Source organism: Triticum dicoccoides, chromosome 1A (genome assembly GCF_002162155.2).
Source record: "Triticum dicoccoides isolate Atlit2015 ecotype Zavitan chromosome 1A, WEW_v2.0, whole genome shotgun sequence".
In the NCBI taxonomy this organism is placed as follows: Eukaryota; Viridiplantae; Streptophyta; class Magnoliopsida; order Poales; family Poaceae; genus Triticum; species Triticum dicoccoides.
The window spans coordinates 506,533,998-506,548,596 of record NC_041380.1 but is presented as its reverse complement, the minus strand read 5'-3'; positions in this window follow the sequence as shown (position 1 = coordinate 506,548,596).

Sequence of the window (14,599 nt, the reverse complement as noted above, 5' to 3'; positions counted from 1 at the left end):
TGGGAGGTGCCGGTTGGCCTTCTCTTGCTATAAATGGGATGGGGGGCGGAGCCCCCATCTCCCATCTCTTCCTCGCTTGTTGCTTCTTCTTCCTCGCTCCACTGTTAGCACGAATGGCGCCTATCAGAAGGTTCTCCGCCGAAGAAAAGGGGAAAGCCTCCCGGGAAGTCCCGGAGCAACTCCCGCCGAAGAAGAGGTCGATCCACCGCCGTGAAGAAGCGGCGATGCAGGTGGTGGCGAGGCCTTGGTGCGAGCGGCCTCCTCTAGGGTATCCACTACCCCTGTATGCCCAAGCCGTGGGCTCAGGAGGGCGGGGCGACGAGCAGCGCCGCCGGCGCCGCGCTCGGGGTCGCCGTGCCGTGGCGACGCGCGCCATTGCCCCCGGAACCCACGCCGCGGACTCCTTGCGTGAGCTGGTGCTGTGGGCGCCGATGCCGCCAAGCTCTTGGATCTGCTTCCCGTGGTTCTTCTCTGACGTGATGCCGCCGAGGGGGCCTCTCAAGCTCTAGTTGCAGCACGTCGATTGCGGCGCTCCTGCGACCGAAGCAGAGATCGAAGCGGTCCCCTCCGGAAAGATCTTCATGACCCGCGGCTGGGGCGAGATCGCGCGGGTCTGCCGCACGTGGGGCGCCCTCGCGATCCATCTTGAGTACGACGGCGTCTCCACGCTCTTCTTCAAGGTCTTCGACACCGAGGGCCGCTGCCTGGAGTGCTTCTCTGGAGAGGAGCGTGAGGCTGATGCGGGCTCCGCTCGCGACCACTCCAGCAGCAGCAACCCTTGGGAGTCCAGCAGCTCTCCTGAGCTCTACGAGACTCCGGAGACGAGCGACGACAGCTACGTGCCCTCGAGCTCTCGCCGCGCTCGGAGCAGTGCTGCCGCGTCCGGCCGCCGCCGCCGCTGATCTGGATGGGGTTGGCGCCAGCCTCCCATGGCCCACTGTTGATGATGGCATCTGCCACGGGGGTGTAGATAGGATCCTCCTCAATTTTAGCTTTTGTTTCCTCGAAGAATCATGAAGCGCCCCGTGGGGGCATGTAAGGGTCTGTAATGTCTTTTGTGCTTTTCTTCCCTGTTATGAAGATTTGATGAACGCGCATCCCGTTAAGGCTCGGTCCCCCCTTTCTTTCCTCGCGATAGCTTGTTGCTCTACGCTGACAGATCCCGGTCCCCAGGAAGGCTACAACCGTCGCTGGTATGCCAGGTCGTGTGCCGTGGTCAAGGCCAGGAGGTGTGCGGCCCGAGGTCCAGTAAGAGCCCCTAAGGTGCAATGCTCAGGAGGTCCCCCTTAGCGCTCAAGCGGCCATGGTTAGGGAAGAAAGGGAGTTGACGTGGTCCCTGTGGTTGAAGACCAATACGAGGCCGCCGCCGCAGCTGTGCAGGGTCAGGTGGAGACCTTGTTGGAGAAGTTCCGCGGCTTTGTCTCCGCTCCTCTGTCCGGCGATGTCGCCGATCCTGTTGCTGGTGGTGAAGGCGAAGACAACGCTGCTCGTGAGGTAGCATCTTCCGCAGGTGATGGCGGCGTCCAAGGGTGACCTGCGGCTACTCTCCAGTTTCGTTCCTGCAACATGCATTAGGCCTCGGGGAGGCGTTTAGACTTTTCATTTGGTATCATGAGGACGATGTGTGAGGACAATATGTTTGTAATATTTGCTTCAAGATTTTGCGATTTCCTTCCTATTTGCTTTGCGTTCTGCGTCGGCAGAGCCCGGCCCCACACATACCTCAACCGCCATTGGGCCGACCGGAAATCAGGATGGACCAAGGAGTGAGGGGCTACGTGACCAGTTAGGCTCCTGAGTCGCGATGCTCAGGAGTCCCCCTTGACACGCAAACAACTTATAGGAAGAGTTCACGAGGATAGTCTGATGCTTTACGTCGGCAGAGCCCGGCCCTGCGCATACCTCAACCGCCATTGGGCCGACTGGAGACCAGGACGGACCAAGGAGTGAGGGGCTACGTGACCAGTTAGGCTCCTGAGTCGTGATGCTCAGGAGTCCTCCTTGACGCGCAAAGAATTTCCATACCTGCCCTCGCCGAGGCCTCGGGAGGGGCGCGCGACGCCCAGGTCCGGGAGACCTGGTTGGGTGGCGTGCGGTTGGGTGTGGCCTGAGCGAAACCCCCGTGCCCAGCCCCCTCGCGCGGCTCTCCCGAGGAGAGGCGTTGCGGTGAGGCCGGACGCTGAGCTGTGGGATCCCTGAGGTTGGTACGACCGTGGGGCTGCCCTTAGTTGTTTATCACCAGCGCGGAGCATAGTGCTTCCACTTGTGCACGAGCATAGCCGCTCCTCGGCAGTGTCGATGGCCAACGCAGATCATGGTGCTTCCACTTGTGCGTGGGATGGGGGGGCCCTCTGGGAGGAGCCCCCGGGGCGTGTACAGCCCCGCCCTGACACGTGGCTTTCACGGCAGGGCTACTAGGTGTATCTGGGCACTCGTGAACCAGCACGGGACTCACGAGGCCCTACCTCAAGGCGGGTTGCGCCTGGTCTTGAGTCTTGGTGACTGTGTGTTCCTGCAAGGCGGTCAGGTGCAAGCACTCTACGTCCTCGGGCCCTGGCCCTCGAGCGAGCTCAGCCGCCGCTGGTATGCCAGGTCGCGATGCCGTGGTCAAGGCCAAGGGGTGAGGGCTGGAGAGACAGTAAGTGCTCCTGAGTCGCGATTGAAAGAACATGCGGTGCCCCCATGTTTGGTTTTGGTAATTGATGACAATCTCTATGGACTAATGGTTGCCTTGAGTTATATTTGAAGGTTTTGTCCATAGGCTTTTCTTGGAGTACATGTGTTGGTTTCAAGGAGAGTTTGTGTCGACCAAGGTGCTACTCAAGGAATTACCTAAAGATTGGTCTTGTGAGAGGTTGATCAAGACTAAGTTAAAGAGTGAATCAAGATGATCAACCCACAAAGCATAGAAGATGTACCGAGAGGGATCAAGTGATCCCATGGTATGGAAAGCATTGTCAATTACGCTTTGTGTACTAACCCATGGTCTTCGTGAGGGTTCTTTGTGGGGTTAGGTTGCGGTGTGCACAGGGCCGGCCCTGAGGGGGGTAGAGGGGGCGGCCGCCCCGGGCCCCCCAAATACAGGGGCCCCGCGCCAGGTATTCTGTATGCTACGTAGGTAGCCCATCCTCACCTAAAAACGTATGTACCCCAGCCACGCATGCAGCTAACCAACGCAGGTGTCCCTAAAAAAGCTAACCAACGCAGGCAATCAGCGGTTTCTTTCTTTCCTTAATCAGCGATTTCTTTCTTTGAATCGTGCGTCTCTGGCTCTTTCCTACGATCTGTAGTTCAGGGCCCCGATCGCGAGTTGTCGTCAGGCAGGCGCTGGACGATCTAACTCCATGGCCCTGACTGCGGCAATACGCTGATGAACTCCGCTACCCTGTCCTTGGGCCTTGAACACACACGCACATCATAGAGTGTCCCGCCAGATTCCAGTCAACACGGTGCCATTGCCGAGCCGAGCCGCCGAGCACTCGACAAGTGTTCGCCATGAGGCGACACCGATCTGTATGATTCAAGGTATGCCATACAATCAATCCCTATTTCCTATACGTATATTGCTAATTTACGTAATTTACATGATGCATAACATGCATCGTTCAACCTTCGATGCAATTTTTTCCTAACAATTTGTGCTATATATTATTGTCGTTTACAATGTATGTTATCCAGTAGTCCCTTCGTAAATAAATACGAACTGAAATGAGTGAATAAATACATTAAAATGTATGCTACTTCCTAATAAGAAAACAGTTAGAATATTTTATATTTGTTTACAGAGGGAGTAGATTGAAAAAATGGAAGAGAAAATGATGAGTTGGGGATACTTGTTGTGGAGGAAAAGAAACCAACTAAGAAAACTTCTAAATTGAAGCGGAAGAAAATTTTGGCATCAACATCGACAATAAAAATGTAAGAGGCCCTAAGAACATAGTTAATTCGTTAATGACAACGACATTTATTGGAAACATCTTGTATATGATACTGATTTGTCATGATGTTTGTATTAAGGGCCCCAAAGTTGTAGACTCGCCCCGGGCCCCTGAAATCTCAGGACCGGCCCTGGGTGTGCAAGTTCAAGTGGAGCACCACGAAGAGATCAAATGCTTGAAGCTTGTTGTCCTTTGTGGTGACAATGTGAAGGAAATATGCCCTAGAGGCAATAATAAAGTTATTATTTATTTCCTTATAATCATGATAAATGTTTATTATTCATGCTAGAATTGTATTTACCGGAAACATAATACATGTGTGAATACATAGACAAACAAAGTGTCACTAGTATGCCTCTACTTGACTAGCTCGTTAATCAAAGATGGTTATGTTTCCTAACCATGAACAATGAGTTGTTATTTGATTAACGAGGTCACATCATTAGTAGAATGATCTGATTGACATGACCCATTCCATTAGCTTAGCACCCGATCGTTTAGTATGTTGCTATTGCTTTCTTCATGACTTATACATGTTCCTATGACTATGAGATTATGCAACTCCCGTTTACCGGAGGAACACTTTGGGTACTACCAAACGTCACAACGTAACTGGGTGATTATAAAGGAGTACTACAGGTGTCTCCAATGGTCGATGTTGGGTTGGCGTATTTCGAGATTAGGATTTGTCACTTCGATTGTCGGAGAGGTATCTCTGGGCCCTCTCGATAATACACATCACATAAGCCTTGCAAGCATTACAACTAATATGTTAGTTGTGAGATGATGTATTACGGAACGAGTAAAGAGACTTGCCGGTAACGAGATTGAACTAGGTATTGGATACCGACGATCGAATCTCAGGCAAGTAACATACCGATGATAAAGGGAACAACGTATGTTGTTATGCGGTCTGACCGATAAAGATCTTCGTAGAATATGTAGGAGCCAATATGGGCATCCAGGTCCCGCTATTGGTTATTGACCGGAGACGTGTCTCGGTCATGTCTACATTGTTCTCGAACCCGTAGGGTCCGCACGCTTAAGGTTACGATGACAGTTATATTATGAGTTTACATGTTTTGATGTACCGAAGGAGTTCGGAGTCCCGGATGAGATCGGGGACATGACGAGGAGTCTCGAAATGGTCGAGACGTAAAGATTCATATATTGGATGATATGGTTAGGCCAAGGGGTCAAGCCCATGAGGCTTTAGGTCGGTGCAAAAAGGAGTCTTGCGGAGGCCAGGGGGCCAAACGCCGGAGACCCTGGCGTCTGGCCCTGGGCCAGACGCCGAGGCCCATGGCGTCTGGGCCAGACGCCAAGGATTGTGGCGTTTGGTCCTGGAGTCCGAGTGGGACTCTTGCCTTTCGGGCAAAACCGACTTTGAGGAGGCTTTTGCTCCAAGTTTCGACCCCGGGGCTCAACATATAAATAGAGGGGCAGGGCTAGCACCAAAGACACAAGAAGTTGATCCACGTGATCTATTCCTTAGCCGTGTGCGGCGCCCCCAGCCACCATATTCCTCGATAATACTGTAGCGGAGTTTAGGCGAAGCCCTGCTGCTGTAGTTCATCAAGATCGTCACCACGCCGTCGTGCTGACGGAACTCTTCCCCGGCACTTTGCTGGATCGAAGTCCGGGGATCGTCATCGAGCTGAACGTGTGCTCGAACTCGGAGGTGCCGTAGTTTCGGTGCTTGATCGGTTGGATCGAGAAGACGCACGACTACTTCCTCTACGTCGTGTCATCGCTTCCGCAGTCGGTCTGCGTTGGGTACGTAGACAATACTCTCCCCTCGTTGCTATGCATCACATGATCTTGCGTGTGCGTAGGAAAATTTTTGAAATTACTACGAAACCCAACAGTGGTATCAGAGCCAGGTTATTTATGTTGATGTTATATGCACGAGTAGAACACAAGTGAGTTGTGGACGATACAAGTCATACTGCCTACCAGCATGTCATACTTTGGTTCGGCGGTATTGTTGGACGAGACGACCCGGACCAACCTTACGCGTACGCTTACGCGAGACCGGTTCCCTCGACGTGCTTTGCACAGAGATGGCTTGCGGGCGACTGCCTCTCCAACTTTAGTTGAACCAAGTATGGCTACGCCCGGTCCTTGCGAAGGTTAAAACGGAGTCTATTTGACAAACTATCGTTGTGGTTTTGATGCGTAGGTGAGATTGGTTCTTACTTAAGCCCGTAGCAGCCACGTAAAACATGCAACAACAAAGTAGATGACGTCTAACTTGTTTTTGCAGGGCATGTTGTGATGTGATATGGTCAAGGCATGATGCTGAATTTTATTGTATGAGATGATCATGTTTTGTAACCGAGTTATCGGCAACTGGCAGGAGCCATATGGTTGTCGCTTTATTGTATGCAATGCAATCGCGATGTAATGCTTTACTTTATTACTAAACGGTAGTGATAGTCGTGGAAGCATAAGATTGGCGAGACGACAACGATGCTACGATGGAGATCAAGGTGTCGCGCCGGTGACGATGGTGATCATGACGGTGCTTCGGAGATGGAGATCACAAAGCACAAGATGATGATGACCATATCATATCACTTATATTGATTGCATGTGATGTTTATCTTTTTATGCATCTTATCTTGCTTTGATTGACGGTAGCATTATAAGATGATCTCTCACTAAATTATCAAGAAGTGTTCTCCCTGAGTATGCACCGTTGCCAAAGTTCGTCGTGCCCAGACACCACGTGATGATCGGGTGTGATAAGCTCTACGTCCATCTACAACGGGTGCAAGCCAGTTTTGCACATGTAGAATACTCAGGTTAAACTTGACGAGCCTAGCATATGCAGATATGGCCTCGGAACACGGAGACCGAAAGGTCGAGCGTGAATCATATCGTAGATATGATCAACATAACGATGTTCACCATTGAAAACTACTCCATCTCACGTGATGATCGGTCATGGTTTAGTTGATTTGGATCACGTAATCACTTAGAGGATTAGACGTATGTCTATCTAAGTGGGAGTTCTTAAATAATATGATTAATTGAACTTAAATTTATCATGAACTTAGTACCTGATAGTATCTTGCTTGTTTATGTTGATAGATGGCTCGTGCTGTTGTTCCGTTGAATTTTAATGCGTTCCTTGAGAAAACAAAGTTGAAATATGATGGTAGCAATTACACGGACTGGGTCCGTAACTTGAGGATTATCCTCATTGCTGCACAGAAAAATTACGTCCTGGAAGCACCGCTGGGTGCCAGGCCTGCTGCTGGAGCAACACCAGATGTTATGAACGTCTGGCAGAGCAAAGCTGATGACTACTCGATAGTTCAGTGTGCCATGCTTTACGGCTTAGAATCGGGACTTCAACGACGTTTTGAACGTCATGGAGCATATGAGATGTTCCAGGAGTTGAAGTTAATATTTCAAGCAAATGCCCGAATTGAGAGATATGAAGTCTCCAATAAGTTCTATAGCTGCAAGATGGAGGAGAACAGTTCTGTCAGTGAGCATATACTCAAAATGTCTGGGTATAATAATCACTTGATTCAATTGGGAGTTAATCTTCCGGATGATTGCGTCATTGACAGAATTCTCCAATCACTGCCACCAAGCTACAAGAGCTTCGTGATGAACTATAATATGCAAGGGATGAACAAGACTATTCCCGAGCTCTTCGCAATGCTGAAAGCTGCGGAGGTAGAAATCAAAAAGGAGCATCAAGTGTTGATGGTTAACAAAACCACTAGTTTCAAGGAAAAGGGCAAAGGAAAGAAGAAAGGGAACTTCAAGAAGAACAGCAAGCCAGTTGCTGCTCAAGAGAAGAAACCCAAGTCTGGACCTAAGCCTGAAACTGAGTGCTTCTACTGCAAGCAGACTGGTCACTGGAAGCGGAATTGCCCCAAGTATTTGGCGGATAAGAAGGATGGCAAGTTGAACAAAGGTATATGTGATATACATGTTATTGATGTGTACCTTACTAATGCTCGCAGTAGCACCTGGGTATTTGATACTGGTTCTGTTGCTAATATTTGCAACTCGAAACAGGGGCTACGGATTAAGCGAAGATTGGCTAAGGACGAGGTGACGATGCGCGTGGGAAACGGTTCCAAAGTCGATGTGATCGCAGTCGGCACGCTACCTCTACATCTACCTTCGGGATTAATATTAGACCTAAGTAATTGTTATTTGGTGCCAGCGTTGAGCATGAACATTATATCTGGATCTTGTTTAATGCGAGACGGTTATTCATTTAAATCAGAGAATAATGGTTGTTCTATTTATATGAGTAATATCTTTTATGGTCATGCACCCTTGAAGAGTGGTCTATTCTTATTAAATCTCGATAGTAGTAATACACATATTCATAATGTTGAAACCAAAAGATGCAGAGTTGATAATGAAAGTGCAACTTATTTGTGGCACTGTCGTTTAGGTCATATCGATATAAAGCGCATGAAGAAACTCCATACTGATGGACTTTTGGAACCACTTGATTATGAATCACTTGGTACTTGCGAACCGTGCCTCATGGGCAAGATGACTAAAAAACCGTCTCCGGTACTATGGAGAGAGGAACAGATTTGTTGGAAATCATACATACCGATGTATGTGGTCCGATGAATATTGAGGCTCGAGGCAGATATCGTTATTTTCTCACCTTCACAGATGATTTGAGCAGATATGGATATATCTACTTAATGAAGCATAAGTCTGAAACATTTGAAAAGTTCAAAGAATTTCAGAGTGAAGTTGAAAATCATCGTAACAAGAAAATAAAGTTTCTACGATCTGATCGTGGAGGAGAATATTTGAGTTACGAGTTTGGTGTACATTTGAAAAACTGTGGAATAGTTTCACAACTCACGCCACCCGGAACACCACAGCACAATGGTGTGTCCGAACGTCGTAATCGTACTTTACTAGATATGGTGCGATCTATGATGTCTCTTACAGATTTACCGCTATCATTTTGGGGTTATGCTTTAGAGACGGCCGCATTCACGTTAAATAGGGCACCATCAAAATCCGTTGAGACGACGCCTTATGAACTGTGGTTTGGCAAGAAACCAAAGTTGTCGTTTCTTAAAGTTTGGGGCTGCGATGCTTATGTGAAAAAGCTTCAACCTGATAAGCTCGAACCCAAATCGGAGAAATGTGTCTTCATAGGATACCCAAAGGAAACTGTTGGGTACACCTTCTATCACAGATCCGAAGGCAAGACATTCGTTGCTAAGAATGGATCATTTCTAGAGAAGGAGTTTCTCTCGAAAGAAGTGAGTGGGAGGAAAGTGGAACTTGACGAGGTAACTGTACCTGCTCCCTTACTGGAAAGTAGTTCATCACAGAAAACTGTTTCAGTGACACCTACACCAGTTAGTGAGGAAGCCAATGATAATGATCATGAAACTTCAGATCAAGATACTACTGAACTTCGTAGATCAACCAGAGTAAGATCCGCGCCAGAGTGGTACGGTAATCCTGTTCTGGAAGTCATGCTACTAGATCATGATGAACCTACGAACTATGAAGAAGCGATGGTGAGCCCAGATTCCGCAAAGTGGCTTGAAGCCATGAAATCTGAGATGGATCCATATATGAGAACAAAGTATGGACTTTGGTTGACTTGCCCGATGATCGGCAAGCAATTGAGAATAAATGGATCTTTAAGAAGAAGACTGACGCTGATGGTAATGTTACTGTCTACAAAGCTCGACTTGTCGCAAAAGGTTTTCGGCAAGTTCAAGGGATTGACTACGATGAGACCTTCTCACCCGTAGCGATGCTTAAGTCCGTCCGAATCATGTTAGCGATTGCCACATTTTATGATTATGAAATTTGGCAGATGGATGTCAAAACTGCATTCCTGAATGGATTTCTGGAAGAAGAGTTGTATATGATGCAACCGGAAGGTTTTGTCGATCCAAAGGGAGCTAACAAAGTGTGCAAGCTCCAGCGATCCATTTATGGACTGGTGCAAGCCTCTCGGAGTTGGAATAAACGTTTTGATAGTGTGATCAAAGCATTTGGTTTTATACAGACTTTCGGAGAAGCCTGTATTTACAAGAAAGTGAGTGGGAGCTCTGTAGCATTTCTGATATTATATGTGGATGACATATTACTGATTGGAAATGATATAGAATTTCTGGATAGCATAAAGGGATACTTGAATAAAAGTTTTTCAATGAAAGACCTCGGTGAAGCTGCTTACATATTAGGCATTAAGATCTATAGAGATAAATCAAAACGCTTAATTGGACTTTCACAAAGCACATACCTTGACAAAATTTTGAAGAAGTTCAAAATGGATCAAGCGAAGAAAGGGTTCTTGCCTGTGTTACAAGGTGTGAAATTGAGTAAGACTCAATGCCCGACCACTGCAGAAGATAGAGAGAATATGAAAGATGTTCCCTATGCATCAGCCATAGGATCTATCATGTATGCAATGCTGTGTACCAGACCTGATGTATGCCTTGCTATAAGTTTAGCAGGGAGGTACCAAAGTAATCCAGGAGTGGATCACTGGACAGCGGTCAAGAACATCCAGAAATACCTGAAAAGGACTAAGGATATGTTTCTCGTATATGGAGGTGACAAAGAGCTCATCGTAAAAGGTTACGTTGATGCAAGCTTTGACACTGATCCGGACGATTCTAAATCGCAAACCGGATACGTGTTTACATTAAACGGTGGAGCTGTCAGTTGGTGCAGTTCTAAACAAAGCGTCGTAGCGGGATCTACATGTGAAGCGGAATACATAGCTGCTTCGGAAGCAGCAAATGAAGGAGTCTGGATGAAGGAGTTCATATCCGATCTAGGTGTCATACCTAGCGCATCGGGTCCAATGAAAATCTTTTGTGACAATACTGGTGCAATTGCCTTGGCAAAGGAATCCAGATTTCACAAAAGGACCAAACACATCAAGAGACGCTTCAACTCCATCCGGGATCTAGTCCAGGTGGGAGACATAGAGATTTGCAAGATACATACGGATCTGAATGTTGCAGACCCGTTGACTAAGCCTCTTCCACGAGCAAAACATGATCAGCACCAAGGCTCCATGGGTGTTAGAATCATTACAGTGTAATCTAGATTATTGACTCTAGTGCAAGTGGGAGACTGGAGGAAATATGCCCTAGAGGCAATAATAAAGTTATTATTTATTTCCTTATAATCATGATAAATGTTTATTATTCATGCTAGAATTGTATTTACCGGAAACATAATACATGTGTGAATACATAGACAAACAAAGTGTCACTAGTATGCCTCTACTTGACTAGCTCGTTAATCAAAGATGGTTATGTTTCCTAACCATGAACAATGAGTTGTTATTTGATTAACGAGGTCACATCATTAGTAGAATGATCTGATTGACATGACCCATTCCATTAGCTTAGCACCCGATCGTTTAGTATGTTGCTATTGCTTTCTTCATGACTTATACATGTTCCTATGACTATGAGATTATGCAACTCCCGTTTACCGGAGGAACACTTTGGGTACTACCAAACGTCACAACGTAACTGGGTGATTATAAAGGAGTACTACAGGTGTCTCCAATGGTCGATGTTGGGTTGGCGTATTTCGAGATTAGGATTTGTCACTCCGATTGTCGGAGAGGTATCTCTGGGCCCTCTCGGTAATACACATCACATAAGCCTTGCAAGCATTACAACTAATATGTTAATTGTGAGATGATGTGTTACGGAACGAGTAAAGAGACTTGCCGGTAACGAGATTGAACTAGGTATTGGATACCGACGATCGAATCTCGGGCAAGTAACATACCGATGACAAAGGGAACAACGTATGTTGTTATGCGGTCTGACTGATAAAGATCTTCGTAGAATATGTAGGAGCCAATATGGGCATCCAGGTCCCGCTATTGGTTATTGACCAGAGACGTGTCTCGGTCATGTCTACATTGTTCTCGAACCCGTAGGGTCCGCACGCTTAAGGTTACGATGACAGTTATATTATGAGTTTATGCATTTTGATGTACCGAAGGTTGTTCGGAGTCCCGGATGTGATCACGGACATGACGAGGAGTCTCGAAATGGTCGAGACGTAAAGATTGATATATTGGAAGCCTATATTTGGATATCGGAAGTGTTCCGGGTGAAATCGGGATTTTACCGGAATACCGGGAGGGTTACCGGAACCCCCCGGGAGCTATTTGGGCCATAGTGGGCCTTAGTGGAAAAGAGAAGGGGCTGCCCTAGATGGGCTGCGCGCCCCCCCTTCCCCTAGTCCTATTAGGACTAGGAGAGGTGGCCGGTGAAGGAAATATGCCCTAGAGACAATAATAAAGTTATTATTTATTTCCTTATTTCATGATAAATGTTTATTATTCATGCTAGAATTGTATTAACCGGAAACATAATACATGTGTGAATACATAGACAAACAAAGTGTCACTAGTATGCCTCTACTTGACTAGCTCGTTAATCAAAGATGGTTATGTTTCCTAACCATGAACAATGAGTTGTTATTTGATTAACGAGGTCACATCATTAGTAGAATGATCTGATTGACATGACCCATTCCATTAGCTTAGCACCCGATCGTTTAGTATGTTGCTATTGCTTTCTTCATGACTTATACATGTTCCTATGACTATGAGATTATGCAACTCCCGTTTACCGGAGGAACACTTTGGGTACTACCAAACGTCACAACGTAAATGGGTGATTATAAAGGAGTACTACAGGTGTCTCCAATGGTCGATGTTGGGTTGGCGTATTTCGAGATTAGGATTTGTCACTCCGATTGTCGGAGAGGTATCTCTGGGCCCTCTCGATAATACACATCACATAAGCCTTGCAAGCATTACAACTAATATGTTAGTTGTGAGATGATGTATTACGGAACGAGTAAAGAGACTTGCCGGTAACGAGATTGAACTAGGTATTGGATACCGACGATCGAATCTCGGGCAAGTAACATACCGATGATAAAGGGAACAACGTATGTTGTTATGCGGTCTGACCGATAAAGATCTTCGTAGAATATGTAGGAGCCAATATGGGCATCCAGGTCCCGCTATTGGTTATTGACCAGAGACGTGTCTCGGTCATGTCTACATTGTTCTCGAACCCGTAGGGTCCGCACGCTTAAGATTACGATGACAGTTATATTATGAGTTTACATGTTTTGATGTACCGAAGGAGTTCGGAGTCCCGGATGAGATCGGGGACATGACGAGGAGTCTCGAAATGGTCGAGACGTAAAGATTCATATATTGGATGATATGGTTAGGCCAAGGGGTCAAGCCCATGAGGCTTTAGGTCGGTGCAAAAAGGAGTCTTGCGGAGGCCAGGGGGCCAAACGCCGGAGACCCTGGCGTCTGGCCCTGGGCCAGACGCCGAGGCCCATGGCGTCTGGGCCAGACGCCAAGGATTGTGGCGTTTGGTCCTGGAGTCCGAGTGGGACTCTTGCCTTTCGGGCAAAACCGACTTTGAGGAGGCTTTTGCTCCAAGTTTCGACCCCGGGGCTCAACATATAAATAGAGGGGCAGGGCTAGCACCAAAGACACAAGAAGTTGATCCACGTGATCTATTCCTTAGCCGTGTGCGGCGCCCCCAGCCACCATATTCCTCGATAATACTGTAGCGGAGTTTAGGCGAAGCCCTGCTGCTGTAGTTCATCAAGATCGTCACCACGCCGTCGTGCTGACGGAACTCTTCCCCGGCACTTTGCTGGATCGGAGTCCGGGGATCGTCATCGAGCTGAACGTGTGCTCGAACTCGGAGGTGCCGTAGTTTCGGTGCTTGATCGGTTGGATCGAGAAGACGCACGACTACTTCCTCTACGTCGTGTCATCGCTTCCGCAGTCGGTCTGCGTTGGGTACGTAGACAATACTCTCCCCTCGTTGCTATGCATCACATGATCTTGCGTGTGCGTAGGAAATTTTTTGAAATTACTACGAAACCCAACACAATGGACCTGTGAAGATGTGCGGAAGAGTAGCTCGCCCATAGTAGAGTATGGGGGAGCAATCAACTAGTCTTCATCGATTCAACACAATCAAGAAAGGTTGCGGTGCAAGTTCAAGTGGAGCATCACGAAGAGATCAAATGCTTGAAGCTTGCCGTCCATTGTGGTGACAATGGACTTGTGAAGATGTGCGGAAGAAAGGCTCACCCATAGTGGAGTATGGGGGAGCAATCAACTAGTCTTCATCGAGCCAACACAATCAAGAAAGGTGGTCCAACTTGAGGGAGTCAAGATCGTCATCATCTAGCTCAAGTGGACCATGTGCAAGGCAAAGGTTTGCCCTTGATAGGTTTTTTTATTTTACCGGTCTCATGATGGTAGTTGGGAGACCGGGTTATAGGATCAATTGCCGTACTATCAAGGGGGGCTCTCGATGAGTAGCTTGATCGTATCGTTCACTGAGAGCTCAAACCGTTGCATCCTTGCATCATCTTTCTTGGTTCTTGTTTGGTTCTCTTTGAGAGTCTTAGAGCTTATGGTCATCTTGATGACAAGCTCGAGTTCATCGAAAACGGAGTTCACATGCTTCTTCTATGATGTTTTCGATGTTGGAGGTTTTGCCGGTTCTTCTCGGTTGGAGGTTTCACTCCTCTTTTTGTTAGGCATACCTCCCCTACCTCGCTGTTTTGATGCTACTTGTCGTCTTGTTTCCAACAAGCTTGAGTTT